The 5856-nt window shown below is 37.7% G+C and overlaps 1 long non-coding RNA gene across 1 annotated transcript; it reads left to right on the top strand.

The window, feature by feature from the left end:
• The first annotated feature begins 3275 nt into the window (after window positions 1-3275).
• On the top strand, window positions 3276-5213 carry LOC109222000. Its single transcript, XR_002067342.1, has 3 exons — window positions 3276-3350; window positions 4755-5029; window positions 5147-5213. It is a non-coding gene; the product is annotated as an uncharacterized LOC109222000 (long non-coding RNA).
• Window positions 5214-5856: the final 643 nt, after the last annotated feature.

Genomic DNA, 5856 nt, shown 5'->3' with positions numbered 1-5856 from the left:
GCACTAAGTGAAGTTTGGCCCTGCTGAAATCCCTGATGACCACGGCCTGAAGAGGCCCCACTGTACTCTGGACGACCTGACTAAGGAGGCCTGAAGGTACGGCCTCTGCCACGCTGGAACTGGCCCCTAGACGGAGCACCACTGAAACTACCTGAACTTCGAGGCCTCTTTGCCTCTCTCTCCTCACGCTCCCGACGGCGAACCGTCTCAATCTCTCGAGCCATGTCAACTACCTCCTCAAACGAAGCACCCATAACCCTCTCTCTGGTCATCAAAATGCGGAGTGAATAGTTGAGGCCATCCACGAACCTCCTAATCCTTTCCCGATCTGTCGGGATCATCCAAGTGGCATGCCGAGCTAGCTGCGTGAATCTCAACTCGTACTGGGTCACAGACATGTCCCCCTGAACCAACCACTCGAACTGACGACGCAGCTCCTCCCTGTGAGACTGCGGTACGTACTTCTCCAGAAAGAGAGTGGAGAACTGCTGCCATGTAAGGGGCGCTGCACCAACCGGCCTACGCCTCTCGAAGTCCTCCCACCAGGTGAATGCAGACCCTGAGAACTGGAAAGTAGTAAAAGCCACACCACTCGACTCTAAGATCCCTGCGGTGCGAAGCATACGCTGACACTTATCCAGAAAACCCTGGGCATCCTCGCCCTCAGCACCGCTGAACGTCGGAGGCTGAAGCCTGCCGAATCTCTCAAGACGACGCTGCTCATCGTCCGGCATAGCTGGAACCTCATAGGCTGGAACTGGTGCAACTGGAGCAACTGGCAGAGCTATGGCTGCTTCCGGTGTCTGAAATCCCTGGGCAACCTGCTCAGGTGTGTGAGCAACAGGGGTTTGTACTAAGTATAAGTGTATTAGGTAATGTTATATCGAATATATATATATATATATATATATATATATATATATATATATATATAAAAAATTTTAAANACGCACAAGTCAATATACCTGAAATGAAGCTGTTCATGACTTCCAACTGCTGAACGACGCGCTAGAGCTCAAAACGACCGATCGGGTCGTTACATTTATTTAGTAAATACAAAAGTGATTTTTAATTTTGACCAATGTTGACCTAAATAGCGACCAACTTTGGTCGCTAAATATACATAATTTTAAATTAGCGACCCAAGTTGGACGCTAAATTTAAATCAGATTTATTTATCTTTCATATAATATTTAAAATATTAACTGGGTCCCAGATTAGCGACCAAAGTTGGTCTATATTCTACTGAGCGACCAACATTGGTCGCTAAAGTTGAATTATATTTATTTATATTTTATAATTTTTTTAAACAAAATTATAATTATTAAAATTTTATAACTGGGTCCCAAATTATCGATCAAAGTTGGCCTCCATCTGATTACTCTTTATGTAGCGACCAACCTTGGTCGCTAATTTTAAATTTTATTTATTTATATTTTATAATTATTAAAATTTAATAAGTGGGTCCGATAAAGCGACCAACGTTGGTCGCTAATCTGAGTAATTCTTTGACCAAGCAAGTCTGACCAGTCCGGTCAACAGTTTGACAAACTTTTCGACCAATTTGCGACCAATGTTGGTCGCTAATTTATTTAAAATTATTATTTTATTATTTTTACCAGTTTAGCGACCAACCTTGGTCGTTTTTTTTTTTTGACAGACCAACTTTGGTCGCTAAAGTTTGGTCGCTTTTTGCAGGAATTCTAGTAGTGAATTGAGCTAGTTTGCACAGACCGAAGAGAAAAAGGTCGGGGGGAAAAGAGGAGTGTACCATGATAGAAGCAAGGAGGTCACATGCAACATGGATCGCAACTCAACTAATGTCACGAGGTATTTGCTACCGACCACCAGCACAAATACCGTCTAACTTATTTGGATAATAATAGCAATATTTTTTTTATTAGATTTTACGATTATATTTTTTAGTTGAAAAGTCTCAGAAAAGTTCTTCACCCAAAAAAAAACTTTGATTTTTTTTTCTATAAAACTTTAAAAAGTAGTTTTTTTTTTGGGTTGTAAAAAATTGTTTTCGGCAGAGCATCTCTAATTTGACTACTTCTCTCAAGGACCACTGACGAAACCATAGTTTTAGGAGTATTAATCATAATCTTTGTCTCCACTTTGGTTGTTAATTAATTGTTATATTCATTAATCACACACCCAATACTACATCTTTTTAAGGATTAAGGGACCTTGATTTTGACATTAAAATCTAATTCAGTCTGTTTATGGGCCAACTGGCCCCTCCACCTACATGAGTAATTAGTGTCTCAAGAAGAAACTTTCATTGTGTTTCTTGTTTATTACTTAACCACGTGAGGTCACTATTACTGCTTAAACTCCGGGACCAGAGGCGGATTCAGAATTTAAAATCTTATGGGTTCAACTTTCAAGGTTTTTAGTATTGATAACCCATTATATTTTTTAAAGTTATGAGTTCATATCTGCTATTTTTGCAATTTTAATGAATTTTTACATATGAATTTTTACCCCGCGTCGAAAGTTATGGGTTCATTTGAACCCATCGGAACAACACTACATTCGCCCCTGTCCACAACCAATCATTATTTTTTATGTAATTGTATAATGGTGTAAATACAAAACTTCTACCCCGTTATATAATAGTTTTATTGTTTGACATTAGTGGCGAAGCCAAAAATTCTAAATAGAAAAGTTTAAAAATTGTAGATTTGCACAGATAGTAAATGCATAATTTATATAATTATACCTATAAAAAAAATTGTCTTTACCTATTTGTACAGTGGAACTCTTTGGCAAATAAGATATAATTGACCACTTTAATAAATCATGTTCAGACACAAGAGAAAATTCTTAAAATGGACGAGAATATATATATTGTTCATCATATAAGCTAACAGTCAAAAGATTATAACAAATTTTACTTTACTACTATTTAGAAGCGGGAGTTAAGGGCTTGTTCGTCGTCCTGCTTGCTGTCCAAAAGGGTAATTTCGGAATTTTATCCAGCAGAAGAATCGTCTTTAACTTCAGGTTGGACTCTTCGTCTTCCTGCTTCCGATTTACAGTTAGGTCCCTTTTTTGGATCAAAAGTCGGGGTATTTTTGTCACTCTGCTCAGTTTGTATTTTCTGTAGCAGTCTTTTCAGTTTGCCCGCTCTCCGATACGCGCCTTTTCCATCGACGTGGAAGACAAACCAGTTCTTGCTTCTGCTGTTGTCAGCTGTTTCTCCAGATGTGTAACACCTGTATTTGGATGGATATCCGATTAGGGGTCACGCTAATAATATCTGCAACAGCTTCTGTTCTGCTTTGGGTTTTCTGGCTTACTGCTCTGTTCCTTTTGGTGTCTCTGCTTGCTGGCTGGAATAGGTGAGTACTTCTGGCTTTGTTTCCTTTTAATTTAAAGTGCTCTCTTACGTGATAGACTCTTCTCGATTGATTTTCATTCGTTAAGTTAGCACTTTAGACCTTTCCTTGAACCGTAAGAGTGTCATTTCATACTTATCCTTCCACGATTGACAGATTATCAAAAGCATATTGTTTTCCTTGTGTTAACTGATCAGATATGCTTTTACTTAGTAAGCTGAAGGATTAAATGTAGACGTTTTCTCTAACGTAGTAAACTTTGACTTTTACAACTGTCAGATTATTGAAATCATGGTATTGTCCTTGAAACGTTTTACGTAATTGGCTAATGATAATACGAGTAACTAATATGTCAATGTCCTTTGGTAATCATACATTGTATCCAAGTTATTATTCACCCTGCTAATTTGCAATCCTTTGAAGTTCATTTTATTAACTACCCTGTTGCAAACCTTTTGACTGCTACACCACGCATTTTCCATGTAATACCAACTCTCAGTTAACTAATGTATACATCATTTTAATTTTTCTGTTTACCAAGAAATTTTTTAACTCTCTACCCGCATGGAATACGAACGACACTTCGTAACATGTCTATTTGATGTCGTCCATAGGGAACTATTAACTTGCTTTCTCTACTATTACTACTGAACTATTAGTGAGACTAAGAACAAAATATCGTCAATCGCATTCAAAGTTGTTTCGAGCAGTATCAAGATTTCACAAACCACTTTGGTTATACTATTATTCTTCCATCGTTTTGTCCAAATTTTCATGTTCTCAAGAACGTGTGTTTAGTTATCCCTTGCCCCCTAAATTCCAATTGACAAGTAGAAGAAAAGAGAAAACAACTGGTGGAAGCTTGAGATGGTGGCGTCATAAGAAAGGTAGCTAAAAGTGGTGGCAGCTTCACCTTGGCCTCATAACAGAAGTATCTAAAACTTTTAGAATTTCTGGGGTGGTCACAAAAAGTATCCCGACTCAGTTTCTTCTCTCATTTAAATGTTTTAGACGTATATGATTACTTTACATATTTTGCGGTGCAATACAGTGGATTCTCTTTACTTTTGCTGCATGAGATGTACATCTAAGAAAGGGGAGTTCAACTACACATTCTTTAGTTCAAAGAGAGATGCTGACTTTATGTCAATGATATAAAATAATTTTAGTTACGCTTTATGACTGACTATATTTTTCCTCCCACCCCTTTTTTTTGGTAGCGCTCTACAAATTCCAATTCCTGTATAGATTAGTTATCAATTGTATTTCATGAGTTTGCGGCTGCTCATACTGTACTTGTTTACTATTTTAATATTTCAGTATTTCGCATCTGTATGTCTCCATGTGTCTATATGGATACACTTCTGCAAAGGTAATTGAGTAACTCATCATTCTATTAAACTGCAGGAAGAGCAAGTAGCCGCTGTTCTGTACGGGGAAGACATAGAAAAGTATACAGACAAGCTCACCCCGTTTTCCACTTACTTGATATCTACTGCAAAAGTGAGGGTTTCTACCCTACGGAGTGCCTATCAGCCGTTTTGAATAGGTTATTGACAAATTCACTGTTGTCGAAGAGGTGAAAGATGACAACATACAAGACCCACTGCTCCCGCCGCCGACGAGGTTGAATACTGTACCCTTTGCATATTTGCACGAGCAGCAACGAAATATGGAATTTGGTAATCATTATTTAACGCGTAGTATACTCTAACAATTAAAATTTATTTGTATCCTTACACTCTGACACTGTGTACATTGATCTAAATTATAACTCATTTGCAACGTCCACTAAACAGATATAGTTGCCGTTGTGGTGAATTGTGGCTCCATAAAGTATGTTGGCGCTAACAGTAGCAAATGTCGTGAAGTCATCGTAATGGATACCAAGTAAGTCTGCTAGCACTCTATTTACTTTATTGTTGTCGCAACTACTTGTAAAAAAATTGGCTACAATGTCGTCTTATTCACTTGATTACTTCGGCTAGATACCTTCAATTAAGAAGTTATAATGTCATGAGATTATAATCTCAGCCATCTCCTCATCAATGTCACCTTCTTCGACTAAAGCTGGCAAGAAGAAATTTCTCCAGACTCATTTATTGCATCTTCAGTTTGATCTATGACACTTGTCTTACCGTTTTATTCAACAAATTTTATCTTTCTACGAATAGAACAAGGCATAAGATCTCCAAAAACAAATTGTATAAGCTTTCAGTCATAATACAGCTTTCTCTTCGTCCTGACATTTTGAGCTACAACATTTCAGCGATTACCATGGTTTTGTACAATTTTTTTTTGTATATTGGCCTTGGTAAAATCCAATACTACTCACGAAAAAAGAAGTGCAACGAAGTCTGAAATGTGTTTAGCACTGTTTTTTTAATATGTCCATTACTGCCTTTTTTTAATGTATACATTGACTGCTATCATCTGACACATCTTAGTCAAGAAGACTTAATTAGTAAGTGGGAGATCAATATTTCTCATCTTCTACTGCCCGCGTCAT

The sequence above is a fragment of the Nicotiana attenuata genome, unplaced genomic scaffold (assembly GCF_001879085.1).
Source record: "Nicotiana attenuata strain UT unplaced genomic scaffold, NIATTr2, whole genome shotgun sequence".
NCBI classification, from domain to species: domain Eukaryota; kingdom Viridiplantae; phylum Streptophyta; class Magnoliopsida; order Solanales; family Solanaceae; genus Nicotiana; species Nicotiana attenuata.
The sequence above is the reverse complement of the archived record's forward strand: the minus strand, read 5'-3'. Positions and strand labels throughout refer to the sequence as shown.